Source organism: Athene noctua, chromosome 10 (genome assembly GCF_965140245.1).
Source record: "Athene noctua chromosome 10, bAthNoc1.hap1.1, whole genome shotgun sequence".
NCBI lineage: Eukaryota > Metazoa > Chordata > Aves > Strigiformes > Strigidae > Athene > Athene noctua.
The window spans coordinates 10,634,491-10,650,521 of NC_134046.1; the positions used below are offsets into that span (position 1 = coordinate 10,634,491).

Below are 16,031 nucleotides of genomic sequence, written 5' to 3' on the forward strand. Positions count from 1 at the left end.
TCCCTCCGTAAGTAACATCCAGGAATGACAGAGCCATGGTTGAGTCTGCCAACTGACTAGATGGCCTCCTGAAGTCCTTTCCAACACTCTGGTTTGATGAGATAATAAAAATTAGATTTGGGCCAACTTTTGAAAGGGAAATTTGTTACCAAAACGAGCTCTTAAAACGCGTGGTTTGTTTTATGAGGGTTTTTTTTATGTGTGGGATAAAGTGTGTGCAGTCTTGAAGCTTTACCACAATACTATATGTAAATATGGATGCAATAAATTAATTCATGGGTTGCAATAGTAGTTATAGATTTGGACAGGGTGTAGTGTAGTCCTGTCCTCTGATGTCCATTGTAACACAGAATAGTAGAGAGTATTGGAACAATAAATATATGGTAAATACAATAAATATATTTAAAAGGTGTGAAAAACCATGCATTGTAAGATTCTCTTGGAAAAGTACGGCCTATTTTTGGTAATATTTTAGTAGTTTATTTTCTTCTTAAGTCCTGCACCAATAGACTTGAACATTAATTTATTTCAGTCCTCTATGAAGAATACTCACTTTTTCTGCAGTGCCACTTTCAGGTTAGGTATCTGTGAGGCAGATTTGATAACAGGGTGCCTACAGTTCTGTACTTTGGAATAAAGGAAATTTTTTAAACAACCTAATGCAGTACCCTCCATGAAATGAAAAGATAAATTAATTTTCTGAAAGTGACTGAGCTACTGAATTTATTTTTTAAATTAATTCTTTGACAGAATAGTGTAAGTAAATGCTAGAAAATGGAAAGTGATTAAAAATGTAAGAATTAATAGCAAAAAGTATATAAACAAATGTTATGTGTACAGATTTGCATCCTGTAGCATAAAGAGGATTAAAGAATTAATTTACCGCTGGCATTTATTTTGGAAAAGTCCTAAGTCCAGTTCCATAAATAACACTCCTGATGTGCGAGCACCCTAATGAAGTCAATGGGGTAAAACCAAAAGAGTCTGTTGAAGAAGAGCAGGAAAAATATACCAAAAAATTCTATATTATTTTTTTTCTTATCAAGTAAAATATTAAGTTAATAAAAACTATGAAGATGGAACTAGAATGGACTAGATGGACTAGAAATTGGAATTACAGACTCTGAATGTAGTTTGTGGTAACTAGGAAGATTTTGAAAAGAAAAGTCATTGTATAAAGAGATATGATTTGTGAACCAAATTATTAATATTACCAATATTTTTTCTCGAGGCAACAGTAACTCAGTCCTTAAGTGATGAGGAATTGCTTTATTTTTTGACAGTCTGAAAACTGATTCTGACACCCTGATCCGTCCTTGATTGGATTAACTGAACTGACATTTTTCCAGAAAAGAACAAACAAAACACACGGCATCCATCCCATGATGAGTCGACAGAGGCAGTGTTCACAAATTCCCTCCTCGTCAGCCCGAGCTGTGGCGACGTGCCAGCTCTTATTAGTATCAGCCCTGCGTCTCTCTTCCCAAAGCACATATGCTTTGCAAAGTGCTCATGTCTCCCATGTATGACAAGTGCTCGGGGTAGTAACGGGAAAATGTTTGCAGAAGTTAGCGTTTGTCTGAAAGGCTGCTGCTTTCTCCTCAGTCATTTTAGCATGCGTTATGGTATGTGCCCATATGGGTTCCTGTTTTCCATGGCACCCGTGTACAGTGTAGGCTTACAAAATTATACCTTGGCTAAGCAAATCAACCACATGTTAGAAACTTAGGCCTTGAAAGTCATCACAACTCCAACTTCTAAAAGTCTCGTTACAGAATGACTTGCATGCCAGAATCTGGCTCAACAGGGATGTGACAAATTACTTGGGGATTTTCTTTAAATGCTGCTGCACTATTCACATATTTCCTCAAAACTCGTCCTGTCATGCTAGGTCAAAAATTGTTGCAGTAAAAGTTATTCCTGTGTAGCTCTAAGACAGATTGTTATTCAATTGTACTGACAGCCTGTGTTTAGTAATCTGTTTATGTGGCTCTGCTATCTTCCTTGGCTCTGTAGAAGTAGGATTACCAAACAGGCAGATATGTCTTGGAGATACCTCACTTTGCATATTTCCTCACTACCACCTTTGAAAAGTCATTTGCTTCTAAAAACTTCCTTGCCAAGCTTAGCATTTTATATCCTGCCAAAAAAAAAAAAAAATCAAAAAAAAAAAAAAAAATCACTGATCATGTCTGAATATGGTAAAGGAGGAAAAAAAGAGTTATTCTTAAGTGGCCTAATGCACCTTTTTCCCTTTAGTGTAGTTGATGTTTTGTTCCTGTGCACAGGGCTAAGGGTAAGTACAGTACACCAGCTATTCAGCGCCTGAAATAATTTGGATGGAATTTATTATCATTAGCATGCAGAAGGGGCAAAGCCAGTTGCCGCATGAGTTCATTACAAGGGAATTATTTCCTTATATACATTTAGTAAGAGTCAGCCTTAAGTGATGTTACCTCATTAAATTCAAGAACTTGGATACTGTTATCACTCTCCCAGATTTAATAGGCATGCTTTTTCCAAAGAGTTGCTTTTCTATAATCTGCTGCATAGCATGCAGACACCTGACAGATGCTCAGTAGATTTCTGCATCTGATGAGGGTTGGAGCTTTGATAAATGCAGAAGGGCTGTCGGAAAGGCCCGAGGTGTGAGAGCGCAGGGATGCTACCGCGGCAGATTTTGCATGTGCTGAGAGCTTGGAAGAGGCTGCTGTGAAATAAACATTTTTTGTTAGCTGGTACCCGACAGCTTGCGTTGGCTGGAGGTCACTGCATGGTTTCTGTCGTCATCTGAGAAGTTCTGTCTCCGAGCGAGGGGTGAGGAGGACACCCACTAATAAGGGACTCAGCGTTATAGCCTCAGTGTGCCACGCTGGAAGACAAAGGGACACTGTCTATGCTCAACATCCCTCATTTGAAAATTAATGAACAAATGGCAGGCTACAGACGTGATGGCTATGAAACCTCTTACGTTGGGCAAGAAGTGCTTTCCCACTGAGTGCTTTCTGGTTAATGATTTAGTTTCAAATTTGAGTAAGTCTTTGTTGCTGTGCAGTGGTTCCAGGCAAACTAGTTTTGGAGGAAGGATAGACCTTTTCAAGGATGCTTCATGCCTACATTAGAGAAATAACTTACTTTCTTAATTTTTATGAAGTCGGTATCATGAAATCATGCAAATTAAAGATGCAAAAGGTCTTTTTATTGGCTGTTGAACTGCTGTGTCCCTACAGGGTGGTTGTTTTCATTAACCAACTTTGGTTTACATTTCTAAAATTCAGATTTACGTAAAAAGTTACTAATACCCATATAGCACAAAATAACAGGGAAAGTAATTCTCTCCAGGTAATTAAAAATCAAGCCTTTCTTATAAAACAGGGTATTCTGTAACGTTTAAACCTAACCCCCTGTCTTAGTTTCCTACTGACTTATATTCCCAATTGCTCTGCACGGGGCAGTGCTTGTGCATTTTCTGTCTTCCCCAGCAGGCAGAAGATAATACTGGGTTACTCACAGCCTATGTTATGTACGCGCTGACTGGATTGCCAGTAAATATATTGGGATTTGCTGGTCAGCTGCTCTCGATCAGAATTTATGATGGTTTTTTTCTCAGTGGAGGCACTTTCATTTGAAACTTCCCCATTTGCCAGCAACTGAGGGGTTTGGATAAATGGGTGAGGCTGCACAAGTGCAAAAGCCTCTTTTCCTCAACAAGCTGTCCCAGAAAATGGCATTTTTTCCTTTGCCAAGAAAAAAAGAAGTTCTCATCAAACCAATCTATTTCAACATTATAATCTTTATTCCCCAAATAAAGATGCAGAATTTTTGCCAAAGCCCTGCTCATTACACAGGATTTTAATTTCTCTCTGAAGGTCTTATGCTTGAGTTTTTATACGCAAGCAGTGTGGGTGAATTCCCCGGGACGGGGGGTGTACACAGGATCCCCCAACACCCCTGGGGTGCTCCTGTCCTGTCCCCAGGGCTGGTAGGTGAGGATGAGGTCAGCCCCTGCTGATAGGGGGCAATGCACCTTCCCTGGGGGGAGCTGGAGGAGAGCTGGGGACTGCTGGGGGGGAATTTGTATAGCTGAGCAGTTTTCAGTAAAACTCAAAGCCTGGCATCCATTGAATGTATGATAACTTCATCCTGATGTTCTCAATGTCATAATCGAGGCATTTAACATTTTAAAACAGCATTTTCGGAAGCATTGACTTTATCAAAGATTTCATGGTGTTAGTGGTGGCAAGGCACTCGTGGAAGCATTGAAACAGTGATATTAAGAAAGCATTTGCCAAACTTTTTTCATGTTGCATGCTTTGCAAGTAAGGAAAACTGAGACCAGCTCTTGATGCTGCTTATTATTAAATGCTTTCTTTAGCAAATGGGCTTGAATACAAACATAGTCATTTGTCTCCCTCTGAACTGCTAATGCTTTTGACGTATTTTTTGAAGCTGCCATTGTGAACTGTAGCCTTTGGACTCCCTGTGGTTTGCTGGCAATGTCCAAACCTGAAACTTTATTTTTTCCTTCTTGTAGTAAGTATTAAAAATCAGTGAGAAAAGGTTGCTTGGTATTAGGATTAGCTTGAGCTTCAGTTCCTCTTCACTCCAATTTTTTGTTCAAAGTCATTCTCATACTTGAAAAACAAGTGACCTGCCATTTAATGCTCTCTGATGGGAAAGTGCCGCACCAGATCCCATAGGAGTCAATAGCCGTAGTCCAGATGCTGTTGATGGAAGAATGATTGTGCCATGAGGCAGCAAATGAATGTTGTGCCATCACTTGATAAGAAATATATCCAGAAAAGGATCATGGTTCTATGAAAACAGTAAGAAGTAGAGAATAATAGTTTAGATGAAAGGTTAAAGGAATTGGATTTACTTGGGACTTTTTCTGTGCATGTGTGAAAGGGTAAGAGCATTTTACTATACACTGGTAGACCTGCAAAGAATAGAGGTTTTCAGTGATAAAATATCTAATTAATGCCGTTGATTCATCTTCTTGATGTGAGTTAAAGTGTCCTTTACATATCATATATGTATATCTATATATAGAAACAATAAGTATTGTATTTTACATTACCAGGTAGTGAGCTACGACATCCAAGCACAGGTTAGCACCCTGCTTCTTATGGACTAACGAGGTGTTAATCCCTGCACCATTACTGTGTGTGTATGTAGGAATATTGTTTTGGTATTAATGTCTTCAGACTTCAGGACTAATTAGCATACCTCATTTCATTGACAAGTAATGATAACACAAGAATATCACTTAGTAAAGTATTATGAATTGTTATTTTTTTACTGTTTCTATGTAGGTGATTTTTAAGTTCCCTGCTTTGTGGTCCAAATCAGTGATCGGGATACATTAGATAATATAATTTGCTTGTTTTAGAACAAAGCATGAGACAAAATCCTTTTTCTTATTATTTCCGGTGATAAAATCCTTGGTTTTAGATGAATTGTCAGATTTCTCTGACTCAGTTGGGCTTTTTTTAGTCTTTAGGTCTGCCACTATGACCCATCTGCAACCCATTGCCTATTTGAAAAGAGGGCTAAAAATACTTACAGGCATTATCTCAACAGTCAGTTGCAGAGAGACAGCAATTTGTTGACGTATCAAAGGCAGGTGCACACTGACATCCGTTAGAGAATTTAGAATAATCGAAAATAATTTACTGCTTGAAAATTGCATTAAAAATAAAAGGCGCCACATCTCATAAATTGGTAGAGGGTCTTCTGGTGAATCCTGAGACCTCTCTGAAAGGAACCTGGTCATACAGATTTACAGATTACCTGGTAATACCGATTTGCAGCCTGGATACAGTCATTGTAGAAAAATGCACATGTAGAAGGTCCTTTCATATTGGTCTAGGAGAAACTCTGTTCGAGGCCATCGTAGCTTGGGACGTACTTGTAGGAAGTGAGCTTACTTGAGTAGATTTAGTTACTTAGATGTTACACAGAGACTCATGGTATTTTCAGTAGTCTGGCTGTATAAAATTTATTAGTAGGCCAACTGTCCCAGTTTGAAGCTGATCTTAACAGAAACCTTCCTAGAAAGTGAGTGCAGATGTAGGTGATAGGATGCTGGTAATTGCAAAAAAGAAAAGCATTGGAAAAGCTTGAGATTACTATGGTAGTCAAAGACAGAAATGAGCTGAGTTTGGGAATGCAGTTTAAAAAAATTTAAAACATAATTTGTGCAGCTGTAATGGAAGATAGAATTTAAAATCTTTCTTGGCTAAGTTCAGCTGACTTCTTTTAAAAGAAGAGTTAATTGAATAGAGGACAGAAGGACAAACCCAGATATTTTAAGATCAGGCTTTGAAAGTACCACATATAGAAAAATATAGTGCTAAACCCTTTCCCCTTGACAAATGTGGTTCTTCTGCCATATGATCCATATTTCCAGCTCCGGGATGTATCACCCTGCAAATTGCAAAACTAAGTATTAGGAAATATGCCTTGAAAATGTGCCAGCTACGTTCCTTAAAAGGATCTGAGAAAAGATGACTCACTACTTAAATGGCCATTCATTGCATCTGCAGAGCATTTCAGGTTAAATTCTCTGAAACAGTCATGATTTCTTGTAGAAGCTCCTCTGTGTTGCAGAGCCAGTGCTGCAGCCGCAGCCCATTGCTGGGGTGCTGGTGAGGTAGCAGGAAGGGAGGTGGCAGCAACCTGGAAAGGGGACGTGGTCCATCAGGGACACCTACAGCCATCTGGAGTGGTGAGCAGGTGGAGGAGCACCAAGACTACCCCTAAGAAGGTTTGAAATTTCTGAATTGATTAAAAGCTGACCTAAAGCAGGTTTTGGGTGTCAAATGGCTGGTTAATGACTGGGGTCACCAGAAAGGAGCAGGAGTGAAATGTCTTCTTGTCCCCTTGTGCTGTTTATGGTGCCTGAGGCAAGGGCTTGGGTATTGCAGTGATATATCAGATCACTTTAGGGAAATATTTGTGACCTGTTGATGCATGGACTGTAGTCAGTATTTTGTATCTGTCTGTCTCTCCATCTTCCTTTGTTCTCTTTGCTGTTTTTTATCACAGAGCCTTGTTTACTGCACATCTTGGTATAAGATCAGAATTTTTCTCTATTAAGTCAGTATTTCTTTGTGGGTTTTTTTTTTTTTTTTTGGGGGGTGTTGTTTTTTTTTTTCCCCTTTCTTTTCTTTTTCTTCTCTCTCAATAAAACCTGTTTTCTCAATCTCTCACTGCTGTTCCTCTACAAGCAGTGAGCTCCTAGGGCACAGCTATGCCTGATGTCCCTTCATAGCTCAACATGCCAACGGGGCAGAGTTGAAGTGACAAATGTTGAGCTAGTGCAAAGCTGAGACATCAGAGTTTATTTTCAAGTGACTGGTGTTTTTTCCTTGTTAAAACACATAAAATAACCTTTACTGGAACAATTCCTTTTAACATTTTTGTCATCTTGGTCATACAGGAATTTGATTTTTCCCAGTTGTTTGCTGACCAAATACATCAGATTTTCTTTACAAAGTGTGTTTCTCATACAGAGTGCTTTAGTTTTGATGAACCTTAATTCAGGTGCTCTGTAGGAACCTACTTTACAGAAAACACTAACATCACCGGCGGAAAAGCAGATCCCTTTAAGCATTTATCAGATTTTTAGAGTATCTTGCTACAACCATTTGCAACCTTGAACAGTCTCAGCTGGCACGGGTAGGTAAAGGCACCAGGAATGTGCAGGCGCGCACGCCTAATGAGCTCTGTGTTTAGCTGCCGTGGTATGTGCCAGGTTTTGACTGACAGCCTTTTTTGCCTCCTTCTGAGTGAAACCAGCTTCTTTCTGTCTTTCCAATAAATGAGCTGCGCATCAAGACAGTGTATTTTGTGGTTATTTCTTGTAGCTTCTGTTCAGTATTTGAGGAACTTTTACTGCCTTTTTCTATTTGGTTGGGTGCACTGATATATTTTTGCTTCCTGTGTTCAATTATTCATTTTTCGTCTTTGAAACTTGAGAGAAAAATAAACCAGGATGAATCCAGTTATATGGGCTTTCAGATATTGAAGATTCATCAAAACTGTGCTATAGGCTCTTGCAATTCCTTACAGAGGAGGGATCCAAACACTGCTGAACTCAACACGAATCTCTTTCTAACTTTCATGTTACCTTAGTGGTCATTCTACCTTTGGCTCGATATGGACAGTAAGTAAAAGTAAATGACAACTATCTTTTTAGACAGAGGTGCTTGTAGAGATACCACACTTATTGGGACTCCATCCTAGACTGTTGTTATGAAAGCTCAGAATAAGGGAACTTAAATAAAATATACATATTTTATTCTTATTATGGGAAAAATCTCATGTTAAGAAGTTTATGTTGGCAGGTGGAGAGGAGAACAAAGGAAGAATGAGGAGGGAAAGTAATCCATTGGTTAACTGTGGTTAAAACTGGGGAGGGCAGAAAAATGCACCTGAAAAGAAAAAAGAATCCTTGTTTTATCATAAACATCAAAATACAAATTCAAGTTGACATACCATCATCTAAATCCTCCCAAATTTAAATGAACTATTTTCTTCTCAAGCATGTTCTGTGGAAGCCAGTACAAATAAAGTTCTCACTTCATCTGATCTGAGGCAGAGGGACAAAATCCTTGAGTACATCCCAGCACATTTTTGGGTTGCAATAAGATCATGTGGTGGGGAAAATGGAGATGTATGTCAATGAATGTTACACATGTTGCCGTGAGTGTCAATACATACTACTTGTGTATGAAGATGTGTGGAAAATAGTCTAAGTTTTCTTTCTATCTGCTGTTAGATGTGATTCGATGTAAGAAGTGCTGTTATTTATTTTACAAAGTTTGCATAATGGCCTTATTTGCCCGGAGTTTGGGAAAAAGGGGAATATCCTATTTACCAATCACAGAATCAGTTCTAATTTTAGTATTATTTCCTTTTGTCTCTGTTAAAGTGTCTTGTGTTCTGTCTGCCTCCACCCTGAAATCCAGGTCTTTATGTGGAGCATGTCTGTGTATGTTCTACAGGTGTGTGTTTTGCAGTGGTAAACCAATATTTTCCTTTACGAAGTACAAGCAGAGCAATTTTGCCTCAGGTAAATTCTTTCTCCGGGAAAACCCATTCAATAATGCCTCAGGGCTTGTATCTCAAGATGAAACAGAAATCTGTCTTCCTGATAAGATGTGAGTAAATTTTCATGTCTGTGACAGCTGAAGGAAAATTAGCAGGAAAAAAATTATACTCTGTAAGGGGGGAAAAGCAACTAAACTCTTAGAATGTATATACTTTTTCCTTACCTCTTGTCACAAATTTCTGTCTCCTGTGAACTGCACAATGCAGCTCTCACAGACCCATCTTGAGTCTTTCCCTATTTTCCTGCTGGATAAACCTCCCAACCCTGTATTGGATTTCTTCCTCTATCCCCTTCTCTCAGCCTTTGTGAAATGACAGGGTTATGGCGAGGCTGTCCTTCTTGCTCTGGGGTCTGAATCTGGCAGTGCTGAATGATGTCAGGTAATTCAGAGGTTGAGTGGGAGCTTTTGCCTGCCCTGGGGTTTCCCTGGACTCCCACATGGCTAGTGATGATCTTTTTGGTGACCGGCACTGATCTGCTGTGTTGGATGGATTCATTAACTAGTAGGAATGGGTACACATTGTTGTCTTTAGAAGAAAAAGAAATGCGTATAGTGAATTGTCTTATTCTAAGGTAGATGCTGTGGTTTTGAGGTTTGACTGCTGAAGAAGAAAGACATTCTAATTTCTTGTTTTTTTTTTTTTTTTTTTTTTTTTTTAATGTAAGTTCAGAGGTTTGACTAAGCTGTAAGGTACACACCTGAATTTTTAATCCCAAAAGTCTGTTTTTATAGCTCCATTTTTTTGTGACTGTATGGTATTAGTGAGGTTTGTTCCTCCTCTTTACTCAAAACTGTAGATGTGGTCTGCTGTAGCTTTCCAGCCAGCACAGGCACCAGGATGGCACTCTCAGCAGTGTCTGTCTGAGGTGGCTATAGAGCAGCAGCAGAGCATGTGACTGGATTATAATTAGTTTGCATTTCTTTACAGCTTCTCTTTTAGACGGGGGAATTGCATAACTTAATGTGAGTAATACTAATTATTTTGGATCTGTCATTGCACAACTGATGATGAATAATGCAGATGCTGCTGTGACGCTAAATGCAGTTGTTGAGGATTTTTTACATTTTCCCCTCATCATCTGTCTTGAAGTATTGTGACATTGGATGACACAGATAAACCTGAATTCTGTAATTAAGTTTTATTTTAACGATCCTGGAAAATATTCAATTTTGCATGTTCTCATAGTTTAAATGCAGCTTAATGAGTCTTCCAGTTTTCCTGTCTGCTTAATACGCTGCTGACATTTCTCCATTTGGATAACAAGATTCAGTAGGATAAAACTATCTTCAAAATGCTCCACACTGGCATATTTAGGTTTTCATATTAATGGAGACATTTTTATGCCATTAGATCAACGATTTTTCTTCCATTTATGTGTGGAAGGCCAGGTCAAGTCTATTGCTAAGTAAATAACAGCAAAATATGAGGGGGTAATTTCAGTGACTATGAATTTGTTTTTTCTAAAAAAATTCACATTATTTTCCATGAATGTTGGTGTGATTAGGGTTTTGCAATACTGATTCCAGTAAACAAGCTTTAAGCCTCCTTTTACAGGCTTTTGCATTTGAAAAAAATTCACATTTGATGAAAGCAGTGACTGAAACCACAGGCTTCTCACCCCCTCACTGTAAACTGTGCACAGAGTCAATTGAATATGTAGCTATGCAGAAAAAGCTAGCTTAGGTGGGATCTTCTCAATTTTTTCCACAGTATGCCACATGAACTGCTGGCTGCCTTGCTAAAGAAAAGGAGGAATTTGTGTAAATTCAGCTGGGCTGTCTGACTTGATTCCTGAGGTATGAGGGCTCTGTCCATACTATGTCCAAACTGGGATATTTTTAGAGTGAAGCTGATCTGCCTTAGGCACAGAAACTCACGAATTTATCAATCTTTTTCTTTTTTTTCTTTTTTTCCCTCTCGCCCCCTCCATCTTTACCTGCCACCCCGTGTCTGTTTAAAATTAAAAGTACTGCATCTCTTGATAGTAAAGTCAGCAGGGATCCTCCTGCTGCGGAGGAGAGCGGGATGCTAACGCTCGGCAGTACAGGGCTTCTGTGGAAGTGGCTGAGGCAGCCAGCGTAGTTGCTGTGCCATTGCACCTTGCCACATGCTCTCAGAGGGTTTCAGGCTCTCCGTGGATGTGCACAGGCCCTGTTGGCTTCAAGTTTATCCTGGTGGAAAGATGCCCCAGAGTTGCTGGTGGCAGTAAGGAAAGCATAGCCTAATTTTCAGACTTGATTCCTGTTAAAAGGAGGACATGCCAATGGCCAGCTCTTTCCCAGAAGAGAAGGTTTGAGTGATGCTCCTGGACTCCACAGAAAGGTGATTTTATTCAGTCTTAGACTTGGAAATAAATCTGAATATATTTTTGTTTTATCCAGCTATATCAAAGTGCTTGGGGACATGAATGACACATTTCCAACCACGGTTTTCTTCTTCAGTCGCAGTTGGAAACACTATTTAAAAGGACTCAGAAAAAAATTCACTGATGATTCTTGCTATAGAAGAGTCCTTTGAAGTTTAGCCACTTCCTGAAGTCACAAGCCATTCAGTGGTGATGTGTTGCAGTACAAACCAAGTTGGCATTTCCAGAAAATAAGTTAATTCAAGACATATTTATTAGCTCTATGGCTTGAATTCAAAAATCTCCAAATGAGAAAGAAAGTTTCCAATTTTCTCAGTAGAAACATTTATAACAGGAAGAAATAGTTTGAAAGATTGGCCTTTAATTTCTAGCCTAAGCCAAACAGAGCAATCACTTATAGACATATCAGATGTATTCTATCTATAGAATGGTAGAAAAATCTGTTATGAAGCATCAGTTAACACTATCATGTTATGATTTTTAGGTATATAATTACAATCATGCAGTATTTACCAAGTGTGAATACTTACATTCCAGTGATTTGTTATCAAACTGGACATGTGGCTTAATTTAGATTAAATTCAGAAACTTGGTGTTTGAAAATTGTTCTGTACTTTATGCCTTGTAGGCATAAAGTGTAGAGGAAAAACATGACAAGATGGAGAGGAAGTAAACACCACAGTTGAAGAGACATTGATACACTTATTTTTCTTTTTTAAATTTACAAATTACAATAAAGGTTCATATGTGATAATAGAAACAAATCAGCTTGATGTAAATCCACTGCAAAGCAGAGGTGCACTACATACACCAAAAGGGAAGATTAAGCACCGTAACCAGAGTCCTGTGGAAGGTGGTTATGGCAGTTGATTATTGTGAGACTGAGCCTAAGTAATAAGCATGAAATATTAATTACACTACTGGTGTATTATGAAATAAAGGTGTTTTAGCATTAAGAAATGAAATTGAACCAGATTTAGAAGAAACATTTCAGACTATTTTGTGCCATAGGCTAAAACACATATTGACTCACTAGTACATTAATGCAAATTATTAAATTATTAGGGATTAGTGACCAGTTTAGACTGTAGAGAATCCAAAGCAGAAAGCTTTAACCCTTTCACTAGTCTTCCTTGACTCTTATCTTCAGCTGTAACAGCAGTCATGTATGTCTTCTGCACCAGAGCACTAGTATTCTTCAGGGATGTCTTTGGTCAAATTAGTCCATAATCTTTCATAATGCACTCCCTAGAGGGTCTTATTACTAAATGCTCTTGATAAGTAATAGTATATGCAAAGTAGATCTGCACTCATAGGTCCTGTCATGTAATAAATGATTGAAGTCTAGCCGGGAAGTGTGCTGCAGTAAAACAGCTATTAGCTGAACACAAGCAAAATTGTTATAATCTGAAATTCAGACATGTCCCCGAGGCTTGCTTATCCACACTGCCCTGGATTTTCAGCAAGTCAGGATCATTCTCCAGTGACATGTCAGTTTTGTTGCCTGGGTCCTGGTAGAATAACAAGAGGGAAAAACACCAAAGGAGTAAGAAATAGCGAGCATTTTTGCTTCCTTTGGCAGGGCGAACTCCATGAGGAGGTAAAGTGAGTTGTGCCATGGACATGGACACTGCACTGGGTCAGGTATTGGAGCTATCGATGTGACTTTATCATGTCCTGTATGGGGAGGTAGGAGGAAGGAATCACTGTAGAACTACTGGGTTTTGTCATTGTCACTGATTCCTCCAGGAAGAAAAATCCGGGATTTTATCTTAGTTGTGTTTTATTGCGTGTGCCTTGTAGCTCCTGCCAGCTGCCTCCAGAGCAGAGCTATGACAGGAGCTCCTCTGTAGGTCCAGAGTCCCTCCAGTTCCTTGATTTTTATAGCATCAGTGAGTTTCAGGAACCCAAGTGGCAGTCACTTTCACTAATATCCTGGTTTCCTGGTGTAATTTCATTCGCACTGGGAAGCGCAATACCTGTGGAAGCTGCGGGCTCACTGTGCTCTTCAGGAACAGATGGTGTTCCCTGCTCAGCTCTTACAAACTGTTGAATTCCAATAAATTCACCTTGCTGCTTAACTCAGATACTTACTCGTATTATTTGGGTTTTGTGCACTTTATTTCATCACTTTTATAGGATCACAGGCATTGTCAATTCTTCTGTTAAAACTTGGTATAACATTTATTAACTGATACAGGGCTGGTTTAAGCATCCCTTTGTTTGGAATTAATGGCCTGGATTTCCTGTCAAATTTGGAACAAATGCACCTCAAATTATGGTTTAAATAGTACTTTCAAACCATGATTAAATGTATTATTACAATAGACCTGTTTATCCCATAGGAAGTCCAGGGACCATACTCCCTGCACACAGATCCCATCCTGAGAAATTTACAGTATGTCCAAGGTGTCCAAAAGGTGGAAGAGGAAGGTACTTCACAACTGGACACAAAAAGGTTCAGTAAGATCACATGTAAAGTCTGTCAGAGTTGGGATCTGAATTTCTGCCTCCAGTCCAAGACCATCTCCTTAATTAAAAGCATCCCAGTGATTTGGGAAAGCAAAGAACTGCAGTGAAAGGGTCAGATTTGAGATTTGTAATCCACATCATCCTTTTCTGAGCTCATGTTCTGCCCTCACAAAAATTTCACTGAGTGCAGAAGTGCTGGTTTGTGGATGGAGCTGGTAGAGTTGAAATGCAGACTGGGGTGGACCTCAGCTGCCTGCTCCTGCCTGCCCTTGCTAAGGAGAGCCTTTGTTTAGGTCCAGCAATTTTGCTAGTACACCATATATATCATTAGGAATCACTAGTCTAATTTCTTGTTTCATTATGGATGACAAAATAAAACATTAATAGGTTTTTTAATATGAACTAGAAGTTAAATATTCATTATTTCTTATGACTTCAATGTCAGTAAGCTTTTAATACGCTGTAACTCAAAAAGTCTTTGCTCTCTACTTGCACCATTTTAATTTATGAGTGTAAAGGTCATCTGAGCATTGCTTCTGGCCCATTTCATTCCTCAGCAGCTCCCAGCTGTACGTCATGTCATTGTGTGCCCTCGTGGATGGCTCCTCATATGCATCATGAATGTTATCTGATTTCTGGTGTGCACTTTGGCTTTGGGCTGACCTCTTCCTAAAGCTGGACCACCCCTCAATAACTGCTTTTTCAGTATGTTTCAAATGTGTGATATATAGAAGAATGGCCACATTAGATGGGGAAAGAGAAGCACTGGGCCATCCTTGTGCATATAGTGTGCCAGAGGGATCTCCTGTATGGTGTTGTGGTGGCTGCGGGGGATGAAGCTGAGAGGAACTGGCTTTGCAATTTCTTTCTTAAAGCTATTTGTATCCTCTCTTTCATTTTCACAGATCCTTTTTGTGTCTGGATAGTTATCTTATTCCTTTATCCTTCCAAACCATCTTTCATGAAGCTTTCTATCCTAAATTCTCTCCTTCAGATTTGATTTTGTTCTGATACAATGTGTTCATATTTATTTCTAAGTGAGTGTGCTGAAAACACTGACTGCCCATTGTCCTTTAATATCAAGTAATTTACATAAAAATTACATTTGAATGCTGTATGCATTTTTGTGGCATGTTTCCACAGAATAGAAGCAGAATCTGCATACACGTATGTGAAGTCTCTGTGTGTATTAGTCTTACTCAGAACCCTGTCATAACCAAACCCTGCTAGTTAACACCAAAATACTGTAATCATTAGTTGTGTAAGTCATTGTACATCCCTGTAAGTATGGTCTTAGTTCTGCTGATGAAGATAAGCAGCAATGTGAAAATCAGTAGTGAAAACAGGGGGTATTAAGATGAGGAAAAAGGTACAAAAGTAGATTTTATTCATTATCAGTAACCAGTAGTTATGAATAGTGGCCTAAGTGAGCCTGTAATTCAACCTTCTTGTCATGCAAGTTTCATCCTGTGGATCTGGGGACTGAATTTGCGGTTGCTAGAGCACAATGACACCTTTGCTATCCTCCCGAAACTAGAGCTATCAAGCGAGTGCTTAGTGCAGGTCCTGCTTATGGCTCCTGGTCTCCTGGCATCAGCCCAGTCCTTGGTACTGAGTGAGCAGGCTGCTGCCCTGCCGTCACTGTCCCTAATACCATGGAATTCCTCATGGCCCTTTTTAGTTCATCTCTTTTGGATTGCTGAATGCAATGATCACAAGATCCTGGGAGAATAATTGTTTCATTTTAATTCTCTAAATGCATTTCATTGCACTGAACCTATGATGACACATAGTGCGATGTTACGGTTTTATGTTTTTGCGTCTGGGCATTTTTAAGTATTAAGTTCCTCATACTCAGGTTAAAGAGAATTCTTTATCAGGTACATGGTCTCCTCCTGAAGGAAACTGCACATTTTGCTTTCTGTATGATTAAATATTTTGCTACCAAGAAAACCAAACTGTTAAGTTTGTTCGATGACAGATCTGCAGTACAGCAGACACTTACCTTGTGAGGTGATTGCTGTTCTCTGACCAGCTGGATTTTGTCTGTGTGCAGTAGTATGCTGAGTAGTAA

General features: G+C 39.1%; 1 protein-coding gene across 11 annotated transcripts in view; it reads left to right on the forward strand.

Annotated features, from left to right (window-relative positions):
- The window catches only part of CHL1 (cell adhesion molecule L1 like), a 141,160-nt gene that overhangs the window by 40,910 nt on the left and 84,219 nt on the right, over nucleotides 1-16,031 (forward strand). The window contains exon 1 of one of the 11 annotated variants that reach the window (XM_074914711.1): nucleotides 6,712-6,769. The exons of 9 other annotated variants lie outside the window; for them this stretch is intronic. The gene's annotated coding sequence lies outside the window, so the exon portion shown is untranslated. Of the gene's footprint in view, nucleotides 1-6,711; nucleotides 6,770-7,859; nucleotides 8,171-16,031 lie in introns of those variants that run through there. One more of the 11 variants, XM_074914709.1, reaches the window with a different exon arrangement.